Source organism: Mirounga leonina, unplaced genomic scaffold, assembly GCF_011800145.1.
Source record: "Mirounga leonina isolate KUSES-001 unplaced genomic scaffold, KU_Mleo_1.0 Mir_92, whole genome shotgun sequence".
In the NCBI taxonomy this organism is placed as follows: domain Eukaryota; kingdom Metazoa; phylum Chordata; class Mammalia; order Carnivora; family Phocidae; genus Mirounga; species Mirounga leonina.
In genome coordinates, this window is record NW_023270852.1 from 21,380,374 (window position 1) to 21,395,881 (window position 15,508).

The following is a 15,508-nucleotide window of genomic DNA, read 5'->3' on the forward strand; positions in this document are numbered from 1 at the left end:
AGGAAGGAAGGAAGGAAGGAAGGAAGGAAGGAAGGAAGGAAGGAAAGGAGGGAGGACAGAAAGACAGAAAGAAAGGTGGACAGTTTCTCTTCTGCTGTCCAGCTGGCTGCTCCCTTGCAGGTCTATTCAATAAACTTATTATCTCCCTCAAAAAAAAAAAAAAAAAAAGAAGGGGAAGGAAGGAAGGGAGGGAGGGAGGAGAGAGAAAGAAGAAAGAGAGAGAGAGAGAGAGAAAGCCATGTCAAGGGAGGTAATAAATTTACCTTCCTTCCTTCCTTCCTTCCTTCCTTCTGCACCCCTGGCATGGGCCTGGGCATGGGTATAGGGAGAATCAAGGTTAGATATGTGAGCCTAGCAGGGTCTCAGGCTGGACATGGCAGCATCCTTCCCTGCCCGCAGCTGACCACACAGTTTAAAGGATGACCCTCAGCCCATCCCTCAGCCAAGTGTACATTCCAGGGCAAAAGCTGCAATCACCTGTCCGTGGCCCATTCCCATGGGTAAGGGGTCAGCAGACACATGGGAAGAGGAGATGCCTGGATCTACTTCTCACTCTGACTGGGAATGGCTGGTTGGGAGGGGGGATCTGCCAGCTGGCAGGTCACACATACAAGCTGATTTGCAGGGTGGAGCCTGGGAGCCTATGAAGGTCTGCACATGCCCCAGGAGTATCACTTGCCTGAAGGAGTGTGACATTAAAAGCAAATAAAACACACCATGACAGGTTGAGAAAGAGTCCCCAGAAGAAAGGAAAAATTTTATATGTTTGAACAAAGGTCAGTTCTCACATTTTCATTTTGCACTGGGCACTGTAAATTATGTAGCCAGCTCTGACACTGGTATAAAGGGATTGGACTTCTCTGACTATAAAGCAAATCAGTGAGCATATGTGAGCCTGTTTGGTATCTTCTGCTTCTTGCTGAAATCCTGAGAAAATATCTGACTCTTCGGTAGCCTTATAGCACATTTCCTTTTTCAAGTATATAACAAATGGGTTTTGTATATTAAAAAATTATCTCCCATATTATACTTTGGGTTCCTAAAAGAAAATAGCTACACTTTTTAAAAAATGTTATTTTATTATGTTATCTTAATCACCATACATTACATCATTAGTTTTTGATGTAGTGTTCCATGATTCATTGTTTGCGTATAATGCCCAGTGCTCCATTCAATACGTGTCCTCTTTAATACACACCACCAGGCTAAACAACCCCCCCACCCCCTACTCTCTAGAACCCTCAGTTTGTTTCTCAGAGTCCATAGTCTCTCATGGTGTGCCATCCCCTTTGACCCCCCCCCCTTCATTTTTCCCTTCCTACTATCTTTGCTCTCTCTTTTTTTTTTTTTTTTTTTAACATATAATGCATTATTTGTTTCAGAGGTACAGGTCTGTGATTCATCAGTCTTACAAAATTCACAGTGCTCACCATAGCATATACTCTCCCAAATGTCTATCACCCAGCCATCCCATCCCTCCCACCCCCCACCACCAGCAACCCTCAGTTTGTTTCCTCAGATTAAGAAATCCTCATATCAGTGAATCATATGATACAAGTCTTTCTCCGATTGACTTATTTCCCTTAGCATAATGCTCTCTAGTTCCATCCACATCATTGCAAATGGCAAGATTTCATTTTTTTGATGGCTCCATAATATTCCATTGTATATATATACCACTTCTTCTTTATCCATTCATCTGTCGATGGACATCTTGGCTCTTTCCACAGTTTGGCTATTGTGGATATTGCTGCTATAAACATTGGGGTGCAGGTATCCATTCAGATCCCTACATTTGTATCTTTGGGGTAAAAACCCAGGAGTGCAATTACTGGGTCGTATGGTAGCTCTATTTTCAACTTTTTGAGGAACCTCCAAACTGTTTTCCAGAGTGGCTGCACCAGCTTGCATTCCCACCAACAGTGTAGGAGGGTTCCCCTTTCTCCACATCCCTGCCAACATCTGTCATTTCCTGACTTGCTAATTTTAGCCATTTTGACTGGTGTGAGGTGGTATCTCATTGAGGTTTTGATTTGGATTTCCCTGAAGCCGAGTGATGTTGAGCACGTTTTCATGTGTCTGTTGGCCATCTGGATTGCTTCTTTGGAAAAATGTCTGCTCATGTCTTCTGCCCATTTCTTGATTGGATCATTTGTTCTTTGGGTGTTGAGCTTAAGAAGTTCTTTATAGATTTTGGATACTAGTCCTTTGTCTGATATGTCATTTGCAAATATCTTCTCCCATTCTGTCAGTTGTCTTTTGGTTTTGTTGATTGTTAACCTTTGCTGTGCAAAAGCTTTTTATCTTCATGAAGTCCCAGTAATTCATTTCTGCCTTGCTTCCCTTGCCTTTGGCAATGTTTCTAGGAAGAAGTTGTTGCAGCTGAGGTCAAAGAGCTTGCTTCCTGTGTTCTCCTTTAGGATTTTGATGGACTGCTGTCTCACATTGAGGTCTTTCATCCATTTTGAGTCTATTTTTGTGTGTGGTGTAAGGAAATGGTCCAGTTTCATTCTTCTGCATGTGGCTGTCCAATTTTCCCAACACCATTTGTTGAAGAGACTGTCTTTGGACAGGCAGATGGAAATATTGGATATTCTTTCCTGCTTTGTCAAAGATTAGTTGACCATAGAGTTGAGGGTCCATTCCTGGGCTCTCTATTCTGTTCCATTGATCTATGTGTCTGTTTTTGAGCCAGTATCATACTGTCTTGATGATTACAGCTTTGTAATAGAGCTAGAAGTCAGGAATTGTGATGCCACCAGCTTTGCTTTTCTTTTTCAACATTCCTCTGGCTATTCGGGGTCTTTTCTGGTTCCATACAAATTTTAGGATTATTTGTTCAATTTCCTTGAAAAAAGTGGATGGTATTTTGATGGGGATTTCATTGAATGTGTAGATTGCTCCAGGTAGCATTGACATCTTCACAATATTTGTTCTTCCGATCCATGAGCATGGAACATTTTTCCATTTCTTTGTGTCTTCCTCAATTTCTTTCATGAGGATTTTATAGTTTTCTAAGGACAGATTCTTTGCCTCTTTGGTTAGACTTATTCCTGGGTATCTTATGGTTTTGAGTGCAACTGTAAATGGGATCGACTCCTTAATTTCTTTCTTCTGTCTTGTTGTTGGTGTATAGGAATGCCACTGATTTCTGTGCATTGATTTTATATCCTGCCACTTTACTGAATACCTGTATGAGTTCTAGCAGTTTTGGGGTGGAGTCTTTTGGGTTTTCCACATAAACTATCACATAATCTGCAAAGAGTGAGAGTTTGATTTCTTCTTTGCCAATTTGGATGCCTTTGATTTCTTTTTGTTTTCTGATTGCTGTGGCTAGGACTTCTAATACTATGTTGAATAGCAATGGTGATCGTTGACATCCCTGCCATTTCCTGACCTTAGGGGGGAAGCTTTCAGTATTTCCACATTAAGAATAATATTAGCTGTGGGTTTTTCATAGATGGCTTTTATGATATTGAGGTATATACCCTCTATCCCTACACTATGAATAGTTTTAATCAAGGAAGGATGCTGTACTTTGTCAAATGCTTTTTCTGCATCTATTAAGAGGATCATATGGTTCTTGTTCTTTCTTTTATTAATGTATTGTATCATATTGATCACTTTGCAGATGTTAAACCAACTTGCAGCCCAGGGATAAATCCCACTTGGTCGTGGTAAATAATCCTTTTAATGTACTGTTGGATCCTATTGGCTAGTATTTTGGTGAGAATTTTTGCATCCATGTTCATCAGGGATATTGGTCTGAAATTCTCCTTTTTGATGGGGTCTTTGTCTGGTTTGGGGATCAAGGTAATGGTGGCCTCATAAAATGAGTTTGGAACTTTTCCTTCCATTTCTATTTTTTGGAACAGTTTCAGAAGAATAGGTCATCTGACCCTGGGCTTTTGTTTTTTGGGGGATTTTTGATGACTGCTTCAATTTCCTTAGTGGTTATAGGTCTGTTCAGGTTTTCTATTTCTTCCTGGTTCAGTTTTGGTAGTTGATACATCTCTAGGAATGCATCCATCTCTTCCAGGTTATCTAATTTGCTGGCATAGAGTTGCTCATAATATGTTCTTATAATTGTATTTCTTTGGTGTTGGTTGTGATCTCTCCTCTTTCATTCATGATTTTGTTGATTTGGGTCATTTCTCTTTTCTTTTTGATAAGTCTGACCAGGAGTTTATCAATCTTATTAATTCTTTCAAAGAACCAACTCCTAGTTTAGTTGATCTGTTCTACTATTCTTTTGGTTTCTATTTCATTGATTTCTGCTCTGATCTTTATTATTTCTCTTCTCCTGCTGGATTTAGGCTTTATTTGCTGTTCTTTCTCCAGTTCTTTTAGGTGTAAGGTCAGGTTGTGTATTTGAGACCTTTCTTGTTTCTTGAGAAAGGCTTGTATTGCTATATACTTTCCTCTTAGGACTGCCTTTGCTGCATCCCAAAGATTTTGAATAGTTGTGTTTTCATTTTCATTGGTTTCCATGTATTTTTTTAATTCTTCTTTAATTTCCTGGTTGACCCATTCATTCTTTAGTAGGATGCTCTTTAGCCTCCATGTATTTGAGTTCTTTCCAACTTTCCTCTTGTGATTGAGTTCTAGTTTCAAAGCATTGTGGTCTGAAAATAGGCAGGGAATGATCCCAATCTTTTGGTACAGTTGAGACCTGATTTGTGACCTAGGATGTGATCTATTCTGGAGAATGTCCCATGGGCACTAGAGAAGAATGTGTATTCTGTTGCTTTGGGATGGAATGTTCTGAGTATATCTGTGAAGTCCATTTGGTCCAGTGTGTCATTTAGTCTTTTTTTTTTTTTTTAAACAGTAGTGGCTGATGCCACCCCTCCCCAAAGAACACAAGAATAATAGCTTAGAAAAGAAAGAAATCCCTCCAAACTTGCTTGCCAACTTCCGCCAGTCCATCTACTCTTTCAGTGTTAAAGAGGGGGGGTGGGCAGATCGCAACTCCCAGGCATCCTGCAAAGTAGGCGGGTCACCTTAGGGGCAACCTTTACCCACTCAAAAATTCGTCTCACATTAGCAGTGATGATTCGGGCGTCACCCTGAATCGTTATTTTCCTTACTCATAACTTTAAGGCATTCATTTAGCCTTTATTTCCTTGTTGATCTTTTGCTTAGATGATCTGTCCATTTCAGTGAGGGGGGTGTTAAAGTCCCCCACTATTATTGTATTTTTGTAGATGTGTTTCTTTGCTTTTGTTATTAATTGCCTTATATAATTGGCTGCTCCCATGTTAGGGGCATAGATATTTACAGTTGTTAGATCTTCTCTTTGGATAGACCCTTTAAGTAGGATATAGTGTCCTTCCTCATCTCTTATTACAGTCTTTGGTTTAAAATCTAATTTATCTGATATAAGGATTGCCACCCCAGCTTTCTTTTGGTGTCCATTAGCATGGTAAATTGTTTTCCACCCCCTCACTTTCAATCTGGGGGTGTCTTTGGGTCTAAAATGAGTCTCTTGCAGACAGTATATTGGTGGGTCTTGTTTTTTTTATCCAATCTGATACCCTGTGCCTTTTGATTGGGGCATTTAGCCCATTTACATTCAGGGTAACTATCAAAAGATATGAATTTAGTGCCATTTTATTGCCTATAAGGTGACTGTTACTGTATATTATCTCCATTCCTTTCTGGTCTATGTTACTTTTAGGCTCTCTCTTTGCTTAGAGGATCCCTTTTAATATTTCTTTTAGGGCTGGTTTGGTGTTCACAAATTCTTTTAGTTTTTGTTTGTCTTGGCTGCATATTTTTCTCATTTAGTGCTCTGAATATATCCTGCCAGTCCTTTCTGGCCTGCCAGGTCTCTGTGGATAGGTCTCTTGACAATCTAATGTTTCTACCATTGTAGGTTACAGACCTCTTGTCCCTAGCTGCTTTCAGGATTTTCTCTTTGTCTCTGAGACTCGTAAGTTTTACTATTAGATGTCAGGGTGTTGACATATTTTTACTGATTTTGAGGGGGGTTCTCTGTGCTTCCTGGATTTTGATGTCTGTTTCCTTCCCAAGTTAGGGAAATTCTCTGCTATAATTTGCTCCATTATACCTTCTGCCCCTCTCTCTCTTTCTTCTTCTTCTGGGATCCCAATTATTCTAATATTGTTTTGTCTTATGGTATCACTTATCTCTTGAATTCTGCCCTCGTGATCAAGTAGTTGCTTATCTCTCTTTTTCTCAGCTTCTTTATTCTCCATCATTTGGTCTTCTACGTCACTAATTCTCTCTTCTGCCTTAATTATTCTAGCAGTTAGAGCCTCCATTTTTTATTGCACCTCATTAATAGCCTTTTTGATTTCGACTTGGTTAGATTTTAGTTCTTTTATTTCTCCAGAAAGGGTTTCTCTCGTATCTCCCATGCTTTTTTCAAGCCCAGTTAGTATCTTTATAATCGTCATTCTGAACTCTAGTTCTGACATCTTACTAATGTCCATATTGATTAGGTCCCTGGCAGTCAGTACTGCCTCTTGTTCTTTTTTTTTTTTTTTTTTTTTTGAGGTGATATTTTCCATCTTGTCATTTTGTCTAGAGGAGAATAGATGAATGAGAGAACAAAATGCTAACTGGGTAACAACGACCCCAGAAAAATATACACTAAACAAATCAGAAGAGACCTGAAACCAGGGGAAAAGAAAGGGAAAGAAAGAAAAAAGAAAATAAAAAAAAGAATATGATCCAATATGATCAGGCTGGTGAATAGATCAGCACCACACACTAGATTTTAGATGTATTTTGGTCTGTTAGAATAAACTGCCTCCCAAAATTTTAAAGAAACTAAAGCTTATATATGTACAAAAATAAGGGTAAATATGATGAAGGGATAGAATATGATTATAAAGATAAAAATTATAAAAGATTTCATAAAAGGAATTGATAAGATAAGAAGTTGGTTGAAAAAAGTAAGAAGAGAAATTAAAAAAAAAAATGGGAGAGAATGTGATCAGGCTGGAGACTAGAACAAAGCCATACACTAGAGATTTAGGGTATATTTTGGTCTCTTAGAAGAATCTGTATCCCAGAATTTTAAAGAGAGAACAATTTATATATATATATATATATACCAAAAATAGGGTTAACTACAATGAAGGGATAGAATATGACTAAAAATGAAAAATAAAAAAGATTTTTAAAAAAGGGATGGATGAGATGTTGGTTGAAAAAGGGAAAAAGAAAAATTCAAAAAAAAAATAGAAAAAAAAGAAAATTAAAAAAATTAACTTTGAAAGACTAAAGAATCAGTGGGAAAAAAAGGCATGAATTCTATGTGCAGTATTCCCCTAGTGCTGGAGTTCTGCCATTCTCATTGATCATTAAACCTGGTCTTGGCTGGCTGTTCTTGCTGATCTTCTGGAGGAGGGCCCTGCTGCCGTGGTTCCCAAATGTCTTTGTCAGAGGTGGAATAGCCCTGCCCTTGCCCAGTCTGGGCTAAGGAATCTTCTCGGGTTTGCTCTCTGGAGCTTTTGTTCCCTGCAAGCTTTCCGTACAGCTTTGGAGGACAAGAATGAAAATGGCGGCTTCCCAATCTCCACCTGGAGGAGCCAAGAACCCCACTCCTCAGTGAGCTCCCAGAGAAAAACAGTCAATCACTCCTGTCTCCCCAGTCTCTGGCCACACTCTGTGCTCACCCAGCCTGTGATGGAGCATTTCTATCTCTGGCACCCGACCCCCGTGTGGAGTCTCCAAACCCAGCAGATCCCTGTGGTGCACTCCCATGCTGCTCCTCCCGGGGGAGGAAGGGGAGTCTTCCCAGATCTGCTGCTTGTTGGGGTCCCTGCTGGAGGAGCAGTGGCCCGACTGTGCTGCGGATCACAGTTTATGGCAACTCTGAGCTGAGAGCCCACTCCTTGGCTCTGTCTCTGCAGCCAGCTTCCCTGCTCCAATACCTGGGAGCTCTGCCTCACTCAGGCACCCCCGGTCTTTCTTTGCCCCAGGGGTCCTGAGACCACACTGTCCCACGAGGGCTCCACCCCCTGCTTAGCCACTGGAGTGACGTCCCTCAGCAGAGCAGACTTCTAAAAGTTCCGATTTTGTGCTCCGCGGCTCTAACACTTGCCAGAAGCAGCAGATGGAGGCCCCTCCTCCGCCATCTATCCTCCCGAATATTGCCTCAGATTCACTTCTCTGCACGTCCTCCCTTCCAGAAAGTGGTCACTTTTCTGCTCAGAGAGCCACCACCATTCTCTTCTTCAATCTCCTGCTGAGCTCACAGGTGTTCTGAATGGTTTGATAGCCATCTAGCTGAGTTCCTGGGACTGGTGGAAACCTAGGTCTCCCACTCCTCTGCCATCCCACTCCTCCCCCTCCTATACTTTTTTTTAATTTGTATACTTGCTGTTTTGAAAATAAAAGACAATAAATGAATATTGGATATTGGGATTCTGAAACCTAAGAAAATGTGGTTTAGTTCTAATTTTCCTCCAAATTACACACTCAAAAATAGTGGTTTTCTGAAAAAAGTTACACAAATATAGTAATCTCTTTTTCAGAAATGGATTCAAATGTAGCACGTACAAGTTTTTGACCACCTATGCAATGGTCAGATGAGCCACTTACTCAATAAGCAGTCACTGTGTGTCTACTGTGTATTTATCTTATACCAGTTGCAAGGAAAAGGAAGGTGACATATATTCACATTTATTATGAATCTTCTATATGCTAGTCAATTTGTATACTTACAATCCTTCATCTTTGCAACAAGTTGAGAGGTAGATATTACTGGCCCTATTTTCCAAATAAAGGCTTGAATTTCAATTTATTAAGATTAAAAGGCTGTTTTTTGATAGAAAGTGGGAAGTCTATGCAATGATGATATTAATGGGAAACTGATCATTTATAGTGGCTAGATTTTTTTTGTGTATTAATATGAACATTCCATGTGTTAGCTGACCTATCACAGCTGCCAGTCCCATGTATACTCTAGACCCCTGGCAGGAGTAAACAAACTACAGCTCTCAGCATGTTTACATGGTTATCTTTAAAATAAATGATGATGCCGAAAGTGCACATCTCAGTGTACAAAGTGTTATTCTCAGCAACTTGTAATTGAAGCCCTTCTTGTTTCTATTAGAGTTTGTCAATTGGAGGGCCTCTTTTAGCATCTAGGCCTAACCGTGAGAAGACACTTTCAGTTATGGAAGAACTGGCTGTTTGTCCTAGAGAAGGACAAAGGTGGTTTCCATTAACCTAATGCCAGCCACTCCAGTGTTCTTCATGCTATGTCTTGCTTGGAGAAAAACACTGCCCAGGTCCAAATGTGAGTTCTTAGGAGGTCTCTTGTACCCTCATCCTTACCTAGTGTGACTGATGTGTTTTACCTGAAAAATTACTTTATACTTTGTAGAGGCTTGAAGGAAAAAATGCTAATTAGCTAATATGCAAATATTAATTAACCAATTCTCAAAAGAGATATGGATTAAAAAGTAGGGTACTCTGTGCTAATTCAGCAACAGGAAAGTTCTAGTTAAGGAAGTCAGTCTATCAAGGTCACATTCTGGGCCAAAGAAATAGAAAGGACAGACAAAAGTGAAAAAGACCAAACTGGTTGATGACCCCACTGAACAAAACTACATCTACGATTGTCTCCAAGTTGAGGTCTTATTTTTGTGCCCCACTTTTCCTTATTCAGATGTATGGAACTCCATACATGAAGCTGTCCCTTATGTTCCAGCTCACATGAATATCTGCCTTCTCCAGCAACTCCTCATCAATATTGCTTCCATCAATTTGCAAGTGTTATTTAATTATGAAATGCATGCATTTGTTATTTTCCCAAACCAGTCTTTAGAAAGACAGAGAGAATGGTCAGCATGCTTTAGGACCACAGCTATACTATATGCATGGTGGGAAAAATATTTAATAGATGCCAATTTGATTTCACAGACTCCGTATTAATTTGTTTTTACTACACAGAGGAACTGATTGTTGTTATTCCACCAAACACATGTGGAAATTGAGGCTTTGCATGGCTAAAACACTTCCTGGGATTATATAAACAATACACAACCAAGACGGTTTTCATTTCTCATCAATCTTATGCAAAAAGTGAGAATGCTATTACAATTCCAGCTTTACAGATTAGAAAACCTAGGCTCAGAAGGCAACAGCCTTTGCTCAAGATTACAAATCAAGTTACAGGGGAGGAGTGTGGTATTAGGAGAAAGAGATGACATGACCAATTAACTGCCAAAGGGAGCATTGCAGGAAAGCTGGCTTCCATTCCAGGTACAGCAGCTGCCTCCTGCTTACAAAGATGAGCCTCAGAACAGCTGACCAAGATCCTGTTTGAACTCTGTGAGCTACTATTAGCGTTCAGCTCAGAGGCTTGAGCTAAGGAGCTGTGTGGATTATACGAACAATAACATGTCAGGTGTAAAAGGAGAAATGTCTCAGGGATCCCTGCCCCCTGGTGTATCTTCCACTTCTCTCTACCTGTCAAGTCCAACATTCTGATCTCATCAGTTAGATCTTATTAGTTAAATAACAAGTACCATTTTTTGAGAGCCTACCAAGTTCTAATTCCAGATGAATAAATTACTGTGAGGTCAGGGTTATTTTGCCCATCTTACAGATGTGGGAGATGAAGCTCACAAATCCATTCATTCATTTGACAGACATTTCATCTCTACTACATGCCAAGAATACCATTTAGTGCTGGGTAAGAATGGTAAACCAAGTAGGCAGGCTTTCTTTCCTTGTGGAGCTTATAACATTAAAGATAAATAAGTAAACACACATATTTTTATTTGAGAAAAATACTATAAAAGTAACAGATTGCTACTATGGAGGAAAAGTGGGACTGTGGATGGAAAACTATGTGTGAGTGTCTAGAAAAGATTTTAACATGAAATCTGAAGCATGAGAACTGTCCCTTCCCAAGAGCTAGTAGCAGGCCCATCTAAGCCCAGAGGACAGAAAAGATAAAAGTTTTGACATAGAAAAGATTTTGGTGTTTTTAAAAATTGAACATATCCAGGGTGGCTACATCAGTTTGAACAGTTTAAGAGTAATGGAAAAGATAGATTTTAGAACAGGAAAAGGAAATGAAGTAATCAAGAAGCTTTGTAAGTTGAAGAATGGAGTAGAGATAGGAGAAGGGGGCTAATAATATCCCAAAGCTAGAAAGAGGAGGAGCCATCATTTAAAGCCAAGTCTCTCGGAACTCAAACCCAATACTTAACCACCTCACTCCTACACCTCTAACAATGACTCACAGCTGGACAAAAGTGTCTAGCCTAGTAACATGAGCATAAGGTGGTCAGACACCATGGAGCTTATCTGGAGAAATTGAGATCCAAAGCAGTAAATTCCAGAGTCACAAGCCTAATAGTCCAGATCTTAGGAAGTAGAGTAAGGATAAAAGAGAGGGGTGTGCAGTAGGAGGGAGGGGGATGGGATAGAGAGAGGACAGGAAGAGGGAGAAGAGAAAAGAGAGGATAAGAGTAGATCAAATCATAACATCTTAGAGCTAGAACAAACAACTGACTCCCATTAGACCAAAACCATCCCATCACTGAATCTGATAGGTTCAGTTTGGCAAGATCTTACAATTTGAACATGACTAGACTAGAAGCCAGTTGCCCTTATGCTTGAGGATGAATGTGAGCATGTGACAAACAACAAATACAGCTGATCTTGAAAATGAATAATTGGTTTTGTAATGATTCCTGTTAAAAATGTGACTATGGACAAAATGGGAATCCAGAGAGGGACTATGTGTGGAATTAAGGTGGGGATAGTTTTAATGATTTCCTCTGTGAAATGATTTACAGGGGATTTTTGCAAGTGCCTGAAACACAAAGCAAACACATTTCTCCCAATACAGGTGATATGTTGTTGCATATGGTAGACTTTCATTGTTCTTTGTAATAGTCTTTGGATTTAAAAGAGAAGTTTGTTTTTTTTTACAGAGTATTGCTTCTAATGTTAGTTAATTCATACTGCAAGGGGATGAGGGTGCAGAAAAAGTTTTCATTTTCATCTTCTTAACTTTTATTCTGGAAAATGCCTGCTAATTATAAAATAGTTGTTTTATTTGACCAGGCCATTTATTTTCTCAATTCTTTCTACCATTTAGTGGGCCATCAATATCCTCTGTCTCTTCAGGGAGAGATTGATCCCTTCCCAAAACCATGGGAATATCAGAGGAATCTTTAAGGGAAAGATAATAGATACTTCCAAAATTTGAAGGAAGCATTAAAAAATGGGTTAAGAGAGCAAACATTATACCTGAAACACAGTAGATTCTCTTCTATATGTAAACTCCTTCCCCTATATTTTCAGGTCTAATTCAGCTCAGCCCCAATTTCTCCTGCAAGTTATCCATTACAAATCAGTTTGTTTTTGTTTTTGTTTTTAAGATTTTATTTATTTGACAGAGAGAGACACAGCGAGAGAGGGACTACAAGCAGGGGGAGTGGGAGTGGGAGAGGGAGAAGCAGGCCTCCCGCCAAGCAGGGAGCCCGATGCGGGGCTCGTTCCCAGGACCCTGAGATCATGACCTGAGCTGAAGGCAGACGCTTAACGACTGAGCCACCCAGGTGCCCCAAATCAGTTTGTTTTTGTAGTAAGTCCAACTATCAAGTAGTCTGGAACTCCTTACAATTAATAGTCTAAGTTAAATGATATATTTGATTGAAAAGGAAGCCAGTTAATTTAGTAAATTACCTCTTTTTATTTAGTTCAAATTAATAGTGGTTCCAAGTTGGTATTGGATCTGCCTTTCAGGATTTTTTATGGCCAATGAAAAATCTGCAGGTAAACATGATAGGCTAGGTATCCACAAGGAAAGCAATTAATTTGGAGACTTTGATGTACTTATAATTTCTCTGATAATTTTGAATATCATCCAATAAGGTAGAATTATACCATAACATGGCTTGTTAACGCGAGAAAAACTTTTAGCCACCTATTGGTCTATCCTGGGTTTTCAAGACACAGAAAGGAATAAGGGAATGTCATTGCCTTTTATTTGTTTATACTTTTTGTTTCATTGGGGATTTTATTGGGGTGGGTAATATGGATTATACTTTTTTATGTGCACTCAAATATACCTCCATCAAAAACATCAAGCAGAATTCAAAATTGATATTATCACTTATATCCATATTATAAAGAAGTGTAATGAACATTAGAGCTCACTACCATATTCATTAGGGTCATTTTATTTCTACTTCTCATGAAAGAAAATCAGAAAATAATTATCAAGTGCTTATAATACTACAAGATACTTTTCAAAATACTACAAAATAATTTTTAGGGCGCCTGGGTGGCTCAGTCGTTAGGCGTCTGTCTTCAGCTCAAGTCATGATCCTAGGGTCCTGGGATCGAGCCCCACATCGGACTCCCTGCTCAGCGGGAGGCCTGCTTCTCCCTCTCCCACTCCCCCTTCTTGTGTTCCCTCTCTCTCTGTGCCTCTCTCTGTCAAATAAAGTCTTTAAAAAATACTTTTTAAAATATACAAAAATGAATAAGAACAAATAAGTAAATACCTATTATAAGCCAGTTCTATAAATATGGCATTTGATCCTTATAAGTCTGCAAGGATCAAGAGAAGCTAAATGGAGAAGGGGTAACTAAGCTGATTCTTGAACACACAATATTCTTTGCTTACAGAAAGGACATGTATTCATGTATGTGTGGGCATGCCTCTGTGTGTGTGTGTGTGTGTGTGTGTGTGTGTGTGTGTAGGTGATTAGGGCCATAAAAGGAAATACAGAATGTTTGGAAATCCAAGCTAAAGGATCGATAGAAACAAATGCTTTGATGCAGGAAATGTTCAAAGCATGATGTTTTTCAGAATAAGACATGTCACTAAGTTTTTGGAGCATATGGCATATGTAAACATCCTAAAATGCTTTTGACTATTGTAACTAAAAAATAAGAATAGGGAGGCTCTGAATCAAGCATTGCCTTCTACAGTCAATCTGGAGTACGCCATATACTAGGTCTGAACAAATGTCTGTCCAATAAGCAAATCCAGAACTTGCAATGATTTGAAATTCTTACCTCAATTCTTCAAAACAAGGTCTCTTCATCTGGGAGTTTGAAATTTGGTAATTTGCTTCTTTTATTGCCCTGATGATTGCGAAGTATAATGAATCCTTGACCTTTTGCACCAAGGCTAGACGCTGAGCTCTGGGAAGACTTAACAGGTAGACGGTTGTATGAGAGGATTCAAGGGTCCTGTCATAGTCCTATGTGGATATCTCAAAGTTAACATGAGTGTTATATACTAACTAAAAGACTGAGAAAATTTCAGTAAGACAGACTAAAGCTATTGAGCAACTGAGGCCATGTGCCAGGGATAAACATGTTCCCTAACCCCAGCACTATTACTATGATGCTATTGCTAGGATTTGCTCTCTAAAAAATACTACAGAAGTAGATGGGGCAAGGATAAATACCAAATCAGCTACAAAACAACTGCTTCTTTTCTTGAGCTCTAGAGAAGAAGGACCCATAGACAAGAGTGTGGAACAAAAACAACATAAACCAAAGTGCCTGCAAAAGGAATTGCTACAGACCAGTAAACTGATGACCAGTAAGTACTTCAAATCCTCCAAATGAAATGCTTCCCTTGTAGCATTATTTACTGACCACATTCCACTTCTGTGACCCTCACTCTTTTCAGACACATTTGGGGAAATGCAAAGCATCATACTCCAATCAGAAGTTTCACTGAATTGTGTTTTACACAATTCACAGCACTCACCATATAGCTTTATACATGTCTTTCTCTGATTGACTTATTTAGCTCAGCATAATACCCTCCAGTTCTATCCACATCTTTGCAAATCGCAAGATTTCATTCCTTTTGAAAGACATGTATCATATGACCTCACTGATATGAGGAATTCTTAATCTCAGGAAACAAACTGAGGGTTGCTGGAGTGGGGGGTGGGGTGGGAGGGATGGGGTGGCTGGATGATAGACATTGGGGAGGGTATGTGCTATGGTGAGTGCTGTGAATTGTGTAAGACTGTTGAATCACAGACCTGTACCTCAAAACAAATAATACATTATATGTTTAAAAAAAAAAAAGAAAATAGGAAGGGAAAAATGAAGTGGGGGGAAATCGGAGGGGGAGATGAACCATGAGAGACTATGGACTCTGAGAAACAAACTGAGGGTTCTAGAGGGGAGGGGAGTGGGGAGATAAGTTGGCCTGGTGATGGGTATTAAAGAGGGCACGTACTGAATGGAGCACTGGGTGTTATATGCAAACAATGAATCATGGAACACTACATCAAAAGCTAATGATGTAGGGCGCCTGGGTGGCTCAGCCGGTTAAGTGTCTGCCTTCGGCTCAGGTCATGATCCCAGGGTCCTGGGATCGAGTCCCACATCAGGCTCCCTGCTCCACGGGGAGTCTGCTTCTCCCTCTCCCTCTCCTTCTGTGTGTGCTCTCTCTCTCTAGCTCTCACTCTCTCTCAAATAAATAAATAAAATCTTAAAAAAAAAAAAACCTAATGATATAATGTATGGT

The 15,508-nt window shown here is 39.6% G+C and overlaps 1 non-coding gene across 1 annotated transcript; it reads right to left on the reverse strand.

Annotated features, from left to right (window-relative positions):
• Window positions 1-4,957: 4,957 nt before the first annotated feature.
• On the reverse strand, window positions 4,958-5,107 carry LOC118004334. The gene has a single exon (XR_004677538.1). It is a non-coding gene; the product is annotated as a U12 minor spliceosomal RNA (small nuclear RNA).
• Window positions 5,108-15,508: the final 10,401 nt, after the last annotated feature.